The 20,276-nt window shown below is 36.4% G+C and overlaps 2 long non-coding RNA genes and 1 other non-coding gene across 3 annotated transcripts; all 3 read left to right on the top strand.

Annotated features, from left to right (window-relative positions):
• The first annotated feature begins 422 nt into the window (after positions 1 to 422).
• On the top strand, positions 423 to 528 carry LOC141604013 (small nucleolar RNA R71). The gene has a single exon (XR_012525841.1). It is a non-coding gene; the product is annotated as a small nucleolar RNA R71 (small nucleolar RNA).
• A 15,416-nt stretch (positions 529 to 15,944) lies between these two features.
• On the top strand, positions 15,945 to 17,627 carry LOC141598484 (uncharacterized). Its single transcript, XR_012523547.1, has 3 exons — positions 15,945 to 16,131; positions 17,080 to 17,146; positions 17,580 to 17,627. It is a non-coding gene; the product is annotated as an uncharacterized LOC141598484 (long non-coding RNA).
• An 828-nt stretch (positions 17,628 to 18,455) lies between these two features.
• Positions 18,456 to 19,631, top strand: LOC141598483 (uncharacterized). The gene is made up of 5 exons (XR_012523546.1): positions 18,456 to 18,544; positions 18,656 to 18,724; positions 18,889 to 18,948; positions 19,067 to 19,190; positions 19,324 to 19,631. It is a non-coding gene; the product is annotated as an uncharacterized LOC141598483 (long non-coding RNA).
• The last annotated feature ends 645 nt before the right edge of the window (positions 19,632 to 20,276 follow it).

The raw sequence follows: 20,276 nt of genomic DNA, 5'->3' as shown, positions 1-20,276 counted from the left end.
TTGCATTGCATGCATATAGCCGACGATATATCAAGTACGAATAACTTCCCTAATCATTAGTAGAGGCCGCTATCGAGGCGGGCGGGATTAGGTGTTCGATCAAAAGAGCTTCCTAATACGTACCCTCACCCCTTACTCCAGATCTCCGTGAGCACCCGTGTTCATTGGCATCCACGAGAGTCATTCTAGACATAGAATGCTAAGGGTAACGATTGCTTAGTGTTCATGTCACTACTTTGTGTCTTGACATGACACGAGGTACTCGAACGGTTCCAATTTCCCATAAAAATTGGTGGCGACTCCATACAAAATGCAAACGCTTGTTTTCGAGCCCCTTCACCAAGCGCCCCCGTGGGCGGCCCGCTGTCCACAGGTCATCATACAACCCATTGTAGAACTGGTTGCATAAAAACCACTGATCAAAACCATGATGAGGAAGAGACCGCACCAGCTTCTTGAAACGACACCAAGCTTCATAAAAATTCTCATCCGGTGCCTGCTTGAAACTTGTAATTTTTTATCTCAGCTGATTGGTACGTTGTGGAGGAAAATACCTTTTATAGAAGGCAAGGGCAAGAGTCTCCGGCCAGTTGGTGATACCGGCTGTAGTACGATCACGATCAGTGAGCCACTCCCTAGCTCCGTCGGTCAAAGAAAAAGGAAACAATACTTCCTTTATCTTATCCTGGGTCACTCCCTTAGTGGCGTGAATGGTAGAACAGTAGTCAGCAAAGACCTCCATATGTTTTCGCGGATCTTTACCCGCCACACACCGAAATAGATTTCGTTCAACCAGATTAATATATGACTGTTTGATGTCGAAAGTATTACCATCCTCGGTCGCAAGCTTGAAACCTTTAGGAATCGAGGAAGCTTTGGGCTCTGAGTGACCCGCAATGTTAGGCATCTTTACTGGCTTGATAACAGAAATAGAGTTGTCTTCTTCACAAGACGGATCTTCTGGAAACAGGAAATGTTGTAGCTCGGGTTCAAAAGTACTCAAGTCTTCCCTTTGAATCTTTCTTTGCAGTCGGAGTCTATGCCAAAATGATCTCTCTAGCTCAAGATTAGCAGGAACTAATTCTGACATGTTAGACCTAGGCATACACAACACTGAAAGAAATAAGTGAGAATTGTCTCAAGGAATAAAAATTCCCTGAGACGAAAAGAGACAAACGAAATTTGATACGGTCGTTTCTGTACCAAAAATAAATACCTAAATATACTAATGGAAACTAGTGATAACTTTGGTCGATCTCCACAGGGAGGCAAGATATCTAGTTGTAGTCCATCTATCTAAGTCACAAATAGGGGGTTTTGTATTTGATTTTCTAAATTACTGAAGGTTAAAGGCAAGAGAGATAAAGCTAAGAGCAGTAAAGTATGAAGATGTGATATAAATGATCAGATAAAAGAGAGTATGTTAGGATTTCGGTTCACCATGGCAGTCTATCGACTCAGTTGCAAATAGCCTAGACATTCTACTGTGGGAAGGGCATGGGAAAGGTCCTTCCGGTCTGCTATCCACCCTAGAATTCCACTAACTTCACTTCTGTCCTCATTAGGGTAGTCTACTATTCATAGCAGGTTTGTTTATTCCAATCTTCCAATCCAGGAACAAAGTTAACCAAATTAATGTTATTTAGAAGCGTGCACTCAACTAAATAGGTGTTACAGCTATATTGCTATGGGGACATATTCTCAGCAGCAAACTATCTAGTCTATTCACTACATCATCACAATTCTACCATGGATCCCATAATCCTAACATCGAGAAATTAGCTACTCATGTTCTTAGGGTAATCAACAATAACAATAGTCATGATGATGCTAATAGAAGACATAATAAAGGAATAACAATAAAGCATAAACTAGACAAAGGCAATAATAACAACAAGAGAATAAGAAATTAAAGTAAATAGAGTATTGAGATTAAGGACAAAGGAATGATTACAATCTATTAGAATCCGGCGTAGAGAACAATCCAAATCCGAGAGAAAAGAGGCAGAAAAGTTTCAGCAGTCAAAAGAGAGAAAGAACGTAATTAAGCAAAGTTTTAGAAGTGTCCAAGTATATGTTTAAACCTAATGACGACTCCCTTAAATAGGGGAGAGAAAATTAACTAAAATAAACCTATCACGGATTAAGGTAACCCGTGTAATCTAACAAACCACTCGATCGAGTACTTTCACACTACTCGATCGAGGTCTTCTCCAGCAAAGATACTCGATCGAACACTTCAGGCTCTCGATCGAGTAACTCCTTTAAGGCACATTTCGATCGAGCACTTAGAACCACTCGATCGACCTCTAATATCTGCTAAACCACTCGATCGACTTCTAATATCTGGGAAACCACTCGATCGACTTCCAAAACATCTCGATCGAGTGGAAATCCATTGCATCAGCCACAAACTCGTCATGACAGCTTCATTTGACCACCCTTCACGTATCCCGAGGCACGACTCTTGCTCCAAAATCTCCGTCTCCTTACAATGCATGCTAAATGGGACGAATAAGGGTCAATTCCGCTACTTTCGGGTCCATTTCTACAATTAAGACGAAAAAAACAAAAGTAGCCAATTCGGGGCATTTTGTAATACAAAGCGATACAAAAAGGCATAGAAATGCGTGCAATAAGAGGCTAAAAAGTCTGTATAAATTGCACGTATCAAAGTACTGTGCGGCGAGATGAATAATGAATTAGGACTTTGCTTTATGTTTTAAGAACCTTTGAATAATGTATTAGTTTGGTTTTCGGTTTAGTATTATACTCTGATATTTACTTTATGTTACATTTTTCCTTTATTTTAAAATCTGGGTTGTTATATAATTCGTCAGCAAAAGACCGTCTGATAAGGGCAAATGTGAAATTTTGCTTCTAGCACACAACGAAGGTTTAACATAGCAAAGATGGCCTTCCCCGACTACAATGCAACCTAGTGGGGCACACGACTCAAGCAAACAAGCACGACATTGCGAAAGAAGATGGTATTTTTTACACCTTATTCGCATTTTTCGCACCTAGGGAGCGGGAACGGGGACGAAAATACAAACTAAAAGCACTTCAGGCTCTCGACCGAGTAACTCTTCAAAAGCACATTTCGATCGAGCACTTAGAACCACTCGATCAACCTCTAATATCTGCAAACCACTCGATCGACTTCTAATATCTGCCAAACCACTCGATCTACTTCCAAAACATATCGATCGAGTGGAAATCCATTACATCAGCCACAAACTCGTCATGAAAACTTCATTTGCCACCCTTCACGCTTCCCGAGCAACGACTCTTGCTCCAAAATCTCCGTCTCCTTACAATGCATGCTGAATGGGACGAATAAGGGTCGATTCCGCTACTTTCGGGTCCATTTCTGCAATTATGACAAAACAAACCAAAGTAGCCAATTCGGGGCATTTTGAAATACATAGGGATACAAAAAGGCATAGAAATGCGTGCAATAAGAGGCTAAAAAGTCTATATAAATTGCACGTATCAAATCTCCCCAAACCGAACCTTTACTCGTCCTCGAGTAAACTAAATGCAAACTAATGGAACGGATATGAAAACTCAGAGCTAGCTATAACTTGTCCACTTAAACCAATTTAATGCAATCAAAAATTAACAGCTATAGCTACACCAGTCAATACGTAAACGAGTTGTATGATGTCTATAAATAAGCTGACCTATCGACCTTGCAAGTCCATCAAAATCAGACTCTCGCGGGTCACTCTTCTCTCATGAAGCAAAGGGTGAAAGTGTAACAACCCGGATTTTTTATGACTTAATTAAGGGATAAAAGCGGAATAAAACTAAGTCATTGCTAAAAAAATGAATCCAGATCGTCATGGATCACTTACACATGGCTAAATAATTTAGTCAAGAGATATCAATACAAATTTAAATCATCATTTAAAGCTCCTCTCATAACCCAGAATGCCCTTTAAGGGTGTCTCCATCTAACTCGTTCTTGGTACCTGAAAAACATTTAAACAAAAGTCGCTGAGCGACAGTAACCTAACCATTCTCCTATCATCACTTTAATCATTCAAAAGCAGGCATGCGAATGAAAATGGAATGCATAAATAAGAATCACGTAAAGCATACATCACATAGGTTCTCTTATCACAACATTCTTGATATTCAAAGGTACCTCAATATTACTCAAATATGTTAAGAAACCATTTTAGTAATACAATAACACTTATAGACGGTGAATACAAGGTTAAGCATATGTGAGCACCACAAGTTCCAATCATCAAACATGTCACATTATTACCTTGATCTTCCTTTATCATGCAGTAACATTATTCACCATATAGCAAGTTCATCGATATGTCTAACATGCATCATGTGAGTAAAAACTATAGTCATTTCTTTCAAAAACCTATGTTTTCTTAACAAATAAGTACGGGACGTGACTACTAATGTCACACGCATACTCACGGCTTGCATCTCACCTTAAGTACAAATGTGAACATCAATCCCGCCAATCATGCCGATTCTAGGAGGTTTACATCTCACCCCTAGTGCTCAGTAGGACCGGACAACTAAATTGACTTGGTTTAACAACCTGAAACGTGGGGAAGAACAGACTGCTAATGGATGGTCTCATAGGTCCCATTTAAGTGACATGTCCCATACACTTCGAGGCACCAAGACAATCGCAACCGTCAAGGTCTGCACACGACCGCAACCATGAAATAATAATTGCCAAGATATCTTAAAGGTAGTAAAGCTGATCAAGCTCCTGTCAATATATGCGCATATACCCACTCCACAACTTCTTGGAACACGCAGCTCCTCAGTGGCAGCTGGTCGACTACTATCCTAACGACAATCCCTCCACGCGCAGCTTAGGGATGTGCTGTCCGTACTTGTATAGCATAAGCTCTCTAAGCATTCCTCCATCACCTCGATCCCTAAACCTTACCAAGGTAGCGCCCAACATGTAGCACGGAAGACTCATGGATGTCTCATAGAGACGATGATACATCAATATGCGGACCATCTCAACATATCGACAATACAACGACACTTGGCTCAGAGGTCCCATTTAAGGGGCATACCCAAGTAAACCGAAATAGGTACCATGGCTCAGAAACCTCATTTAAGAGGCATAGCCAGGCTACCGTTTACTGATATACTGGTCTCAGCGGTCCCATTTAAGGGACATGTCCCAGAGTGTCAGAAGCTTTTGAATAAGAAATGTAAACATACATAAATTCATCTTTCTTTATCTTTTCTGAAATCTTTAGGATTTGGCAAATCTTATTTGGAATTTATTATTTCTAAATTCTTTATTTGAGGGAGGTATTTAGATTTTTACTATAGTAAGCTTAAGTTTAATCTTCGTTTTTAAAGAGCTTATTCAATCTTCTTTTTAATAAAATTTGGTTATTTAATAAACATTTTGTGTAAATCATTTGGAAGCACTACTAAATCATTTCAAATATTTTTAGAAACTAGGAGTTTAATACTTTTATAAAAGATATGAACTAAGTCACTTATTTATTAAGTAACTTTCCTTGTAATTTGGAGAAACGTTTAAATCCTGTAAACCATTTTGCTTTTGAAAACATTATCGAATACTTTAAATTTTCTAACCTTTAAAAGGATTGTTATTTAAGCTTTAAAATATAAATAAAATTTAAACTTATCTATTCTAGCCTTAGCTATATTTAAAGAGGAAAGGTATAATTCTTTTAGGCTAGTAGTTAAGAGCTAAAATGTTTGTACTCATATAAAAGTTAACATCTCAATAGACTGCGTACTTACTAAATAAAGTGAGTGCAAAAATCATAAGGTAATCATATCGGAACATGCATCACATGATCGTAAATAAATATAGCCAATTAAGATATTACTCAATTATATTTCCTAATCATGTTTCTAGGTGAGAAAATAGCACAACGATTAAGATATTACTCAATTATATTTCCTAATCATGTTTCTAAGTGAGAAAATAGCCCAACGATTAAGATATTACTCAATTAAATTTCCTAATCATGTTTCTAGGTGAGAAAATAAGACAACGATAAATCACTTGTTATCATGAAATTTTTAACATACAAATCCAACTAATTGAATAATTAACTAGCACATATGTATGTTTTATGCCATTATTAATAATTTAGCGGTCTAATAATTCTAATCAGATTTTAGTAGTTAAACAAGTTACGGAATTCATATTTAAACATATTCATTAACATTAGCATAACGAGTTTTGTAAAATTAAGGAGGGATAGAAGAAGGTCGGGTTACCGAAGTTAGTGAAATAAGTGAAAGTGCTTATTAATCCGATTTAATAAGAAATTAATCGTTATTAATAAAGTCACAAGTCCATCTTGAATCCGTCATAAAAGCAGGAGAAGTCCAAGTCCGAAACCCGTCAATCAAACCTTGAATTACGAAAGGTCAAGTTAGTAAATCGGGCCCAACCCGTATCATTAAAAGAAAGGGGCACCGATTATAACTGAGTTAACATAAAACTCAGCAATCTCCAAATCTATTTAGGGATTAAGTCACCATTACTCACTATATTCTGAAATCTGCAGCGGCATTGATAGCAACAGAGGGCGAGGCGTCAATGACGGCTCCTACAGTTGTCCTATGGCGGTGCTGGAAGAATATAACAAGGAGGAAAGCAGTAAGGAGAAAGGAAACACAGGAAAGATCTAAAAGATAGACAGAGGTGAAGGGAAACGAAGGCTTACGCCGGTGGTGCTATTTCGATGGCAACAAAAAGTGACGGCGGCAGCAAGGGAAACGTCCTCTCGGTGGTTTGAAAGGGTTAGAACGGAATGAGAGGGGAGCAGTGAGGGAGATCAGCAACCCCGTTGAACAAAGACGAGAAGGACAGGGAGGCACACAAGGAAGTTGGTGATGGTCAGAGCTCGGGTGACCCGGGTTTGGTGTTCCGGTGATGATGGATGGTGAGGTGACGTGCGAGCAAGAGAGGTATGATTAACGACTCTGATGGTGGCAGAGACGGAGATGACTGGTGATGGGTGTCCGTCGATGATGATGGTTGCTGACCACGGGGTGACAGAGGTGATAGGATATAGATTCCGTTTCCGAAACAGAGGAAAACAGAGGAGAAAAACGGAGGTAAAGGCTGCGGTTTGGAGGTCGAATAGTGGCGTATGGTGGTGGCCATGGCTTCTGTTTTGAAACAGGGACGGAGAGCAGGGGTAGGAGTACGGAGGAGAGGTGCTCACAGCGGTAGGGAAGGCGAGTTGGTATCGAGTCAATGTTTTGTTACATGAATAGGCGTGAGTGTTGGTTGGTGACGGAATCGGTATTGACTTGGATTTGGCCGAGTGCATTGCAAAAGTTTAATGGGTGATTTTGATGACGTTGATTACCAATACGAAGATAAATTGAGGATAGTTATAAGTAGATGATGATGGTGATAAAATGGTGATGGAGATGGTAAAAGAGGAGTGTTATAGACAAAAATATAAGCAGGATGTGTATAGTGTAGTTATAGAAGTTATCGAACACATGTGACGGGGTAAAGGTAGTGATAAAACAATAAGCAGAGGGAAAGATACATGTGAATGTATAGTAATGCATGTGAACTAAGGCAGCTGAACAATGGAGGTGTATAGTGGAAATGACAAAACTACATGCAGGGAAAACAAGAGAAGCAAGGTTGACATAGCCAAATGTTTGATACACTATAGAATGAGTAAGAAAAAAGTTTGGGGTGATGTGAAGAAACATTATTGATTAAGGCAACGATTGTCATCGTATTTTTATTTGAGACAAGTTTTTTATTATAATTAAAATAAACGAAATCATTTATAAAAAATTAAATTGAGAACGAATTGAGATAAACGTAAGTTAATATAATTGGGAAATTATAAAAGTAGTTTTAATTGTAATTAAATCAAATTAATTTGTAGCAATTTAACACGGGGTGTTCCATTATGTAAATCTTTTTTATCAAAAGTAAGATTAACGAAATTACTTGTAAGATGTACGAGTAATTTAAATTAAAATGGAAATGTGACGAAAACAATTTAAAATATGCGTGGAAAAATATAAAAGTAGAGATATATATATATATATATATATATATATATATATATATATATATATATATAATTAAGTCAAATTAATCAGTAGTGATTTAATACGGGGTGTTACAGTAGTACCCCCTTAAAAACGTTTCGTCCTCGAAACTTGAAAAAGAAAGTCGAACTTTAAAACAATCAACATTTTAAACGAGATTCAAGTATGGCACCCATTTTGAACAATCTAAATTTACTACACTGTGAGAGTGGAGTAATGAAATATAATTTGATTTTTATTTGATCATGAAAAACTTCATTTTTGAAATTTGATATTCCAAATAGTAAGAAGGTACTTGAAATTGTTTGAAAAACTATAAAGGGTTTGAAAAGATTGTCAAATAACACCTGAACAAAATTATGAAATTCCAATGAGAAGAAAATGAAGGTTAACGACTTTCAAAATTTTTGAAGATTCGATGACAAAGAGACCTATCAGGAGGAAAGGTAGGCAACATACACTGCACGGAAAAAAAAGTTCGATCAAATGAAGAGGAGATGCCCGAAGGATTGGTGTAAACAAAAGCGGATATGAAAAGTGGCTGAAATTTTCGAGCACTTAAGCGGCATAAAAGAAGACAATATATATATATATATATATATATATATATATATATATATATATATATATATATATATATATATATATATATATATATATATATATATATATATATATATATATATATATATATATATACACACATGTCGAGATAAGAAGAGGGGAGAGGGTAAAGAGAAGTTAAAGGAAGTATCGATGATTTTATAAATAGGACAAGTTACAGTTCTGTCATCGTTCATTTTTCTCTCCTTACTATTTCCAACGGATCCGTACACCACTATATTCCTTCTTTTTCCAACGGCACTGCTACAGTAACCCTTCCTCTACAAAACACTCAAATTCAAACATCTTACTCACTTAATTTCTTCTTTCCATAAACATCTTTCAAGTCCCAAAAATTCATAATCATTAATCATGGCTACTCCATACGACGAGCTCCATAAGTCAGTTAAGAATTCTCTCGATGAAGTGAAGACTCTGCTTAGTTGGTTAATGGTCCTCTTTGTTATAATGGTTGCTTTCTTTGTAATGCTTGTGGTAAAACTATGTTAAGAAATTGGGTAACAACCCTGATCCAATAAAACGATGTTTTTAATACAGTTAAATGTTTTCCACTTCCTGCTTACAACATTCCTTATACTCGAATTTTTTCATTTAAATGACGGATTATTCCTTAAAATTGTAAAGTAAAAACCTCGAATTCCCATTAAACAAACTGATTATAATCCTTTAGTAAAGAAGCTAAGTGGAACGGAGTCCTTTCCTTAATCCAATTAATCATCACTTTAACTTGTCCTCTATTATGGGATTTATACCAATACCCGAAGTGGTTACTACGGAAGCCATCATATCCCAAAAATTTCGTACACTAAAATCAAATAATTGTGTACAATCGTACTTTTCTTTAAGAAAACTTCTCTAACATGTTAGTCCCACAATTAAAGTTGTCCTGACATTTTTGGACGTATTCTTGTTCAGTTGTCGCCAAGTTGAAACTTGAATTTCGACCACAAAATTTTCCACAAGTTCAAACAAACTCTTATTCAGATGTATGTTTTCTCAGTCATTAGTTCCATTATAAATAGGTGGTAATGGTCTCATATATCACACCACTCTCTCTTTTTATAATTCTCCTTCAAATCGAGTATCTTTACACGAAATGGCTTTTACCACTGATGTCAATATAGTTAGGCACTATGAGAATAAGATTGGGGAAATAGTTCAACAAATTCCTCCCTTTTTCATCCGACTGAAGGTAGTTCTTACAGAAGAAACTATTTGGAACCTACTAAACCATGCTCCAGCATTAAGTCTCTTGGGAAACATTCTATGGGAGGGTCCCGATCCACATCTCTCTCCCATAACTCCAGTCGAGGAGGTTACCAGGGGTAAGTCTGACTTTATCATACTCCGTGCGTAAAATCACTTATTCCCACAAATTACTTATAATGAACTCAACCTTCTTGTCCTGTTACAGAAATTATTCGGAATAAAAGTGAAGAGTTAAAACATCTAGAAGATGAGGTTGTGGAGATATGCAAGCGACTTCAAAAGATTATGGTGTGGAAAATAGTGGTTGACTTGTGAACTGGATGGGGAAGGATCTTTGTCGGTCCATATGAGGATACTAAGATCCTCGATATATACACCGGCCGAATGATGGAGGAGGCTGAGGAAGAAGCGATGCAAGCGGTCTCGTCATCTTCAGAAGACAGTTGTAACATTGGGGCTACATTCTATTAGGGTTAAGATCCTAATAAATAAAACAACATCCTAAAAAGTAGAATATAACACTTGTATTCCTTCCAATGTTATGAATCATTAAGTCCATTACTGTAGTATTACCATGATATCCCAAATCAAAACTTCTAATTCTCGCATATCCACTAGCATTGAAACTTGTGTCCTATAAATCCTTTACACACTCAGTTAAGTCCTAAATCGTCATACATATATCTCCAATAGGTCATATACGTCCACAATAATAGTGAGTCAGTACATCCTAAAGTCCCAATTAATCTATCACGGCAGGTATAACCTCAAAATAGATACTCCTTAAATATAACACAACTTTTAAACGGTAACTCTTAAACTGTTATACTTTACTGTAAGGGGTCTTGTTAGCCGAATTCTGACTTTCATACTACCAAGATTGATTTCTTACTGACTCAACCGACAAATAATCCACCGTCATGACAATCGTGAGGCTATTCGTTCCAGTGGTCACTCAACTGTATGGTTCACCTCACTAACTTCTGAACAAGCTACCACACACGAGCCAGTAGTAATATATCTTCATACTGTGTCATTCTGACTCCCTAAGAACATCGATTATCGCTCAGGCTAAAAGAAGCATTGAATTGCTCATATAAAGGTCTCAAATCACTCCACGATTTGGTACTACTCTATTTTCTCTCCCTACTATAGACATTTAACCCTAAGAAAATATGCCCCGTAGAACTGCCATTGAAAAGGTTAGGTCTTATGAAAATAAGATTGATGATATTGTGAGTGAACTTCCGGAGTTCGTTTCTCGCTTAAAAGTGGTTCTCGTTGATGTCATACTCGGCAGGCTGTTGAGCTTGGGTCCTGCATTAACCCTCATCGAAAGTATCTTAAGGGGTTGTATTGATCTTCGCTTGACTCCGGTGGTCTTAGCTAACGAAATCCCGAGAGGTAAGCTATTATGTAATATACTTAGCAGCATATTACGCCAGGGTGTGACCTGACGCTCATCCTTTCTTTTTGAACTTGTCTCAGCAACCGTTCGTATGAAGCGCGAAGAGCTGAAGAAACTGGAGGGCGAAGTAGTGGAGTTCTTCAAGCGTCTGGAGAGGGTGCTTAGATGGTCTGCTTTGGTAGATTTGTGTCAACGCAACGGAAGAGTCTTCGTGGGTCCTTATGAAGAAACCATACTCTTGGATGTGTATATGGACCACTTTTTAGAAGAGCCCTATGCGAGCACGGGATCATCGTATTCTCTTGAGGATTAGTAACAGAGTAGTACTATGGCTAGCTCTTGTAGGAGAGTTAGTCTTCTTGATGTTCTGTACGAACTTACTAGTATTACCATTATTAAGTTAGTTGTTAAAGGCTTGTTTGCTTTTGAAAGCATGTTTTAAAACACATGTGAAAACAGGTAAGTAGGATGGTTAGCAAAACCTATTATTATGATTAGCAACAATAATCGCACATACAGTGGAAATTCAGGGTGGCCGTGTTCAATGCTTACTGCTATACTATTTGGTTCCAAAGAAACAATGCCAGGATCAATGCCTGGTTAGTTAGACCTGAAGCTGCTGCTGCTCGAATAGAGGATGACATTAGGAGAAGAGTTAAAATGAAATGTAAGGCTTTAGTAGATCAATCTGATCTACTATGGCTGCAAAGTATGATAATAGCTTGATATGTTTCCAGTAGGATTTGATCCTTGAACCTCATGTAATTATTTTTTGATATGATATATATAATACTCACATTACACCAAAAAAAAAACAATAATCGCACATAACAAACAGCATGCAAATACAAAATCAAGGGTGACACAAATAGCATATCACAATTACCTTGCAATGAAATCAAATATGACTTGCTAGGTCTATGGTCGGTCACTAGACATATTTACCCATGCTAATTATTCTACCCCAATAAATTATTTAAACGAATCCTAAGTGTTTCTAAGTGAATCTCTCTTTTTAGTGATCTAATTAATTCTACTCATTTTAATAAGTCTTACCCAGGCGCGCTCCTCATTAGGTAAACGAAGTTTAGTCCTCATTTACGGTCACAAGGTCGCTCTGATACCAACTGTAACAACCCGGATTTTTAATGACTTAATTAAGGGATAAAAGCGGAATAAAACTAAGTCATTGCTAAAAAAATGAATCCAGATCGTCATGGATCACTTACACATGGCTAAATAATTTAGTCGAGAGATATCAATACAAATTTAAATCATCATTTAAAGCTCCTCTCATAACCCAGAATGCCCTTTAAGGGTGTCTCCATCTAACTCGTTCTTGGTACCTGAAAAAAATTTAAACAAATAAAGTCGCTGAGCGACAGTAACCTAACCATTCTCCTATCATCACCTTAATCATTCAAAAGCAGGAATGCGAATGAAAATGGAATGCATAAATAAGAATCACGTAAAGCATACATCACATAGGTTCTCTTATCACAACATTCTTGATATTCAAAGGTACCTCAATATTACTCAAAAATATTAAGAAACCATTTTAGTAATACAATAACACTTATAGACGGTGAATACGAGGTTAAGCATATGTGAGCATCACACGTTCCAATCATAAAACATGTGACATTATTACCTTGATCTTCCTTTATCATGCAGTAACATTATTCACCATAGAGCAATTTCATCGATAAGTCTAACATGCATCATGTGAGTAAAAACTGTAGTCATTTCTTTTAAAAACCTATTTTTTCTTAACAAATAAGCACGGGACGTGACTACTAATGTCACACGCATACTCACGGCTTGCATCTCACCTTAAGTACGGATGTGAACATCAATCCCGCCAATCATACCGATTCTAGGAGGTTTACATCTCACCCCTAGTGCTCAGTAGGACCGAACAACTAAATTGACTTGGTTTAACAACCTGAAACGTGGGGAAGAACAGACTGCTAATAGATGGTCTCATAGGTCCCATTTAAGTGACATGTCCCATACACTTCGAGGCACCAAGACAATCGCAACCGGCAAGGTCTGCACACGATCGCAACCGTGAAATAATAATTGCCAAGATATCTGAATGGTAGTAAAGCTGATCAAGCTCCTGTCAATATATGCGCATATACCCATTCCACAATTTCTTGGAACACGTAGCTCCTCAGTGGCAGCTGGTCGACTACTATCCTAACGACAATCCCTCCACACGCAGCTTAGGGATGTGATGTCCGTACTTTTATAGCATAAGCTCTCTATGCATTCCTCCATCACGTCGATCCCTAAACCTTACCAAGGTAGCGCTCAACATGTAGCACGGAAGACTCGTGGATGTCTCATAGAGACGATGATACATCAATATGTGGACCATCTCAACATATCGATAATACAACGGCACTTGGCTCAGAGGTCCCATTTAAGGGGCATCCCCAAGTAAACCGGAAGAGGTACCATGGCTCAGAAGTCTAATTTAAGAGGCATACCTAGGTTACCGTTTACTGATATACTGGTCTCAGCGGTCCCATTTAAGGGACATGTCCCAGAGTGTCAGAAGCTTTTGAATAAGAAACGTAAACATATATAAATTCATCTTGCTTTATCTTTTCTGAAATCTTTAGGATTTGGCAAATCTTATTTGGAATTTATTATTTTTAAATTCTTTATTTGAGGGAGGTATTTAGATTTTTACTATAGTAAGCTTAAGTTTAAGCTTCGTTTTTAAAGAGCTTATTCAATCTTCTTTTTAATAAAATTTGGTTATTTAATAAACATTTTAGGTAAATCATTTGGAAGCACTGCTAAATCATTTCAAATATTTTTAGAAACTAGGAGTTTAATACTTTTATAAAAGATATGAACTAAGTCACTTATTTATTAAGTAACTTTCCTTGTAATTTGGAGAAACGTTTAAATCCTGTAAACCATTTTGCTTTTGAAAACATTATCGAATACTTTAAATTTTCTAACCTTTAAAAGGATTGTTATTTAAGCTTTAAAATATAAATAAAATTTAAACTTATCTATTCTAGCCTTAGCTATATTTAAAGAGGAAAGGTATAATTCTTTTAGGCTAGTAGTTAAGAGCTAAAATGTTTGTACTCATATAAAAGTTAACATCTCAATAGACTGCGTATTTACTAAATAAAGTGAGTGCAAAAATAATAAGGTAATCATATTGGAACATGCATCACACGACCGTAAATAAATATAGCCAATTAAGATATTACTCAATTATATTTCCTAATCATGTTTCTGTTGGAGTTAGTGTCCTCCACAATAGTGCGTTAACATAATAAATCTCATTAATAGAATATCATCTGATATTTAATTATTTGATCCTCGTCAGTTGATTAACGTAAATCGATAACGGTTGGTTGACTAGAGTTTGACGTTATTGTCGTGAGACGGCGGTGATCAACTGACCCCTTTCGGTCACACCTAAAGGAACGAACCCCAATTGATAACTAATTAATTGTATGAGATACAATTTGTTTACTCCCTTGATTTATAGACTAAGAGGTTAGTCGATTATTTTTAGAGAGATTTCGACTTGCGAACTCGAGGAGCGGCAGTTATTATTTAATTATGCGATAATTAAATAATAAGTTTTGGGAAACGGGTTTTAGTTAATTAACTGTTAATTTACTAAAATTGTACTAATTGATTAATGTGATTAATATTAGTACTTAAATAATATGTGTAGTGGTACACGTATATTTACGGAGTGAATTGGACGAATTAATTATGGAAGTATTTAAACATGATACGATGTTTAAAATGAAAATTACACGGATTTGTGCGACAAATATAAAAACCAACATGGACCCGTATATGGTCAAGTGGACCGTGTAAAATAAGTGTAGTGGATGATTACTCACATAATCATTTTACCTTATTTTGTATACTACCATAATATATAACTTATACTAGATTTTGCATGTGATGTAAGATAAAATTATAAGACAAAAATTGTCCACTTGAGCACTCCACCCACCCGCCACTTTTGCCTCATATACTCCATCATTTGTTCACATTTTTACACTACCTCATTTTACACTCTACATCTTGCATGTGAACTTTTCTCTCTATCTCTCTACAATAATTATTCATCAACTAGTATACATTAATAATATTACTAAGATAAGTTAGTGATATTACTAATATTTATCAAGGGAGCAATATTAACAAGTTATTAGTACAAACTTGTTATTAATATTGGGTTAGTTCTTGGGTGCAACTTGAAGGAGACTTTCTTTTTGAAGGTTTTTCAAGGAGGATCATCCATATCATTTTAGCTCAAGAACAAACTAGTAAGGAGAACTAGTTTGTGCCCTTTTTACCATATATTCAATGTAAGGAAATTATTTTTCCTTATACACTACTACAGAATTCATCAAGGACATCAGTGGATGGACATCGGATTTTTGAAAAAACAGATGTAATAAGTTTGCACATCGGATTTTTATAAAAGTCTGATGTAATTATATTATATAGACATCGGTTGTTATTTTCAACCCATGTCCATTATAATGGACATCGGATTAAATTACAACCCATGTCCATATAATCCTCAATTTGGGCGCAAAATGAAAACAATTCCCCCGCCCCAAATTATTTTCATCCGCATATCATTCTCATACTCCGTATATGTTATACCCCAATTGTTCTCTGCCAGTTTCTCCCTGAGACTCTCACATCAAAAGTAACAATTCGAGTCTTCGATCAACCGCTTCGTCGGTGTCCTTACTTGGCCTCTCAACCACTCGATGTTCGACCCTCGACTTGCGTAGCAACTACAGGTTCCCTTTACATGTAATTTGTTTTTTCAGATTTCAATTCATATTGGTTTCATATCTAGGGTTTTCCACCAACTAGTTGTTCAATGTTTTCATATCTAGATTTCGATTCATATTTGTTTGAAGATGGGTCTTACTGATAATTATCGAAACGAGTTAGGGTTCATATGATATTGGGGTTTTTTCGCTTAAGTTCTAATTGCATATTTTAGTGGTGTAATTGTGGAACTGATATGTTACGGAGTACTTGTATTATGTTTGATTGGATTTCGTTCAGTTTGGAGGATGGGATTAAGCGTTGGCTGTGATGGAAAGTTGAATTTGACTTTGCTCACCAACTGTTCGATGAAATGTGTGTTCCAACTCTTTGTTGCTGCTATGAATTAGTTTGCTAGTTGTTTTTTTGTTTCTTTAATTATTAAAGTTCCTTACAAGCAGTTTGTACCCTTTATGCTTTCAAGCTTTGATCATGAAATTCGGACCTATTAAAACTACGCTATTAGTGAGATTTTAAGCGGGTTCTTGTGTGGTTTGAATTTATGTAAGTTTTGCAGAAAATATTGATCATCAGTTTGAACTTACAAAAAAATTGGGCACTTTTGAGTTCGTTTTAGTTAAGTAATTAAAAGTTCCCTGCAAAATGTTTACCCATATCAGTAGTCGTCGAGTCTACAAGTGTTGTTATCTTAAATCCTAGGTTCCAATTTATCTTAGTAAAGGCGTCTCCTTGGAAATTGACCTTCCTTATCTTGTTGTGGATCTTTGTTGTTTAACATGTATGCTGCTACACTTGGTAGGTTGTCTATTTGATATAATTTTTAACAATTTGATATGGGTGGGTATGTATTATTCATGCTGAAGCCCATATGCGTAAAAAATCATTAAAAAAATTGTCAAATTGTGATGCCTGTGAGCTCGTGAATTCTGTCTTAAAAGGTGTTATTGATGCAGGTTACTATTGGATATTATTTCGTTGGTTCAATGACTGGAGCTGGAGGTTTTAATTGCATCAGTTCAGGTGTGTACTTATGACCGACTCATTCATGTCGTCATATTTCTATCAATTAGTAGAACCATTTAAACTTGATAACATTACATGTAAGTTAAATGAGAGACAACTCCCGTATTTACTACTTACAAAGTTGATGTATATTCATTTGGAAGGAGGGCTAAATTTAGTTTTGAGTCTTGGGCGTATCAATTTATTTTTAACTACTTAAGTCGCAGGCTTGCAGCTCTAGTAAAGTTTATCTTATCTGGAATCATTCTCTACCAAAAGTAGTTTGAGAGAGGAAACCAATAATGCTTATTCTTCTCATTGCTAAACTGATAACACACCCATCCATGCATAGTTATATAAGTATTTGCCAGACTTTACGTGGCTAGTTTGACTGATGCTGTTCTTTTAAATGTTATTCCTTTCTGACTACAACATATTATCTCCTTTATAGGTTCATATTGTCCAGAGAGGTGCTGTTCCTCCATTGATTGAGATGCTCGAGATCTCCCGACGTTCACCGCGGGAAATGGCGCCTTTGCACCGGGGGAGATTAGCACAGGTTGTTATCCGTTTTCTTGTTCCTATTACTTTTATTGTTTTGATCGTCGTGCATCCCCACTTGATATAGATATATTCTTATGGTTCTATACCTAGCTAGATAGGAAAAAGCGTATCTTTGTCTGTTTGTTTATTGTAATGAATTTGTTTTGCAGTTATAATTGTTTGCCAAATCTTTATTCACTGGCAGCTTGATTTATAATTCATGATCATATAATTTAGATCATAGAAGAAATGATGAGGGGAAAAAATACAATCGTGTATTATGTAGTTTTATTACCCCAACTCTTTCAGATATTGCATAGTCATAGTGGTTTTTCACAAGTGTTGCATCTGTTGACTAGTTGCATCGTGTTTCATAAATTCACCAGGAAGTTAGGTGGACTATTAAGAACCATCAATTCACCATTACTTTTAGAGTCAACGACCCTTAAATCTTTTTATGCATCGACACATAACTCTAATCACAGTGTCAGATCTTCATAAATGTACCCGAATGCCTTTTAGAGTCTTTCAACACATACTTTATCTTTGACAGAAAAATAGTAAAGGATCAAAATAAAGAAAATTTTGATAAGATAAAATGAAGTCATGGAAAAGCCTTATGTTTGGAATATTCACTGTTACCAGGTCCTGTTTTCGTTTAAAAAGTGTCAAAAACTTGTTATTCTAAGGCTCTGCGTGTGAATGTCAGTTGGAAAGGCATAATTTAGGTACAGATAGTCAGATAGTGTGCTTTGCAGTTTCAAAGTTGTCTCATTTATTCTGATGTTGCACGTCTAGATTATCGAAATGACACTATTTTAAAATATATTCAGATAGTGTGCTTTCGCTCTCTATGGTCTTGCGGATAATGAGGTATTCTCATTCCTAAATTAAGATCATAGATTCTTTCATAACTACGCCGTAAATGTAATATTTTTCTTTATGTTGATTGCCAATCTCACCTCATGTCTTGTACACTATCAGGATAATGTAGCAGAGTTTATCAAGGTGGGTGGTTTTCAGAAGTTGCAGGAGGGTGAGTTCATTGTGCAGGTTAGTTTCCTGTTTGGTCAAGCTCTCTTACTACTTCTGTTATGCTTTTAAATTTGTTTTAGTTGCTATGATTTTAAATATGCAGTTGAGCAACAGCACTTTTAAGCTGCCCTTATAACTATAAATCATTCTTCATGCGGTGTATGCCAAAAAAATTCTTTCAGGCAACCAAAGATTGCATAGCCAAAACGCTGAAAAGATTGGAGGATAAGATACATGGTCGGGTGAGTATTTTTTAGCTCTCAAATTTCACTATTACACAAATACACACTTTCACATGCTTCATATTGAAGTTGAATGATTAAAACTTCTTCCCAACTCTCTTTTAATTGTTCTCTGCAGGTTTTAACTTATCTGCTGAACCTCATACGTAATGGTGAAAAAGCTGCTCAAAGACAAGTTTCTTTGGCTCTCGCTCATCTGTGCTCTCCAGAGGACCAAACAAAAATATTCATTGATGAGAATGGTATCTCTATCTAATTGGTTGCAATCATTTTTGTGCATATCTTCCTCTTTGTGACTTGTGAGTACGATTTATAGGCCCGGTTCACATGTTTTTTTTCGATTTTTAATTTTCTGTCGTGGACGTCATTTGATAGGTTTGGAGTTCTCAAATCCTCAAGTATTAAGCAACAACATGACGGTGCCATGGCCCTCTTTAAGTTGGCGAACAAAGCCATGACTCTTTCTCCTGTTGATGCAGCTCCTCCCTCTCCCATATCGCAGGTAAGGGTCCACTAGTTGCCCTTGTGAGGCCATGTCTGACTGCCCCATTGTCATTAATATGCATTACAGGTTTTTCAAGACACCACGCCATATTCACAAGAAGAATTAGATGAGGTTCGGGACTTGTGGGCGAACTATTTTCTCTATATCTAGCCGTAGATAGCTAGCTAGCGTAGTAATGTATTAGGTAGTTGCATTTTGAAAAACTGATTACATGATCTGCAAGACCATATGTTATGTTGGCTGGGATTTGTTATGCCCTTTGTTGTTGTTCGTTAGTTGTTGAATTCGGATGACGGAGACGGTTGCGTTGTATGTTGATTGGGATCGGTTTTTATTAATTGAAATCGATCATTTTGGTTGAATGGCAGTTGGCATGTTTTGTATTAATGTTTTGGCATTCAAATTGGTGTAATGCAATATGAATTGGCATGCTCTTTTCAAATTTTTTTTTTTAAAAAAAAACAATATAAAGGACAAATGGATTTATAAAAGTTCGATGTAATTCTAGCTTCAAAGGACATGGGCTTTCTATAAAAATCTGATGTACATTACACATATGGACATCGGATTAATGTTAAAATCTGATGTTCATTACTCATATGGACATCGGATATATTTAAAAATCCGATGTGCATATATTAATGGACATCGGTTTAAAGTCCCATGTCCATTACACCCCATATGGACGGGACTGAACTCTACATCGGCCTATAATCCGATGTCCATGTGTCTAGAAGTCCGATGTCCTTCATGATTTCTGTAGTAGTGATACCTTCTTTTTATACTTTCATATTAGCATGCATGTTACATAGATCACCTAAAT

Source organism: Silene latifolia, chromosome 9 (genome assembly GCF_048544455.1).
Source record: "Silene latifolia isolate original U9 population chromosome 9, ASM4854445v1, whole genome shotgun sequence".
NCBI lineage: Eukaryota > Viridiplantae > Streptophyta > Magnoliopsida > Caryophyllales > Caryophyllaceae > Silene > Silene latifolia.
Note: the sequence above shows the minus strand (reverse complement) of the source record. Positions and strands in the feature narration are given on the sequence as shown.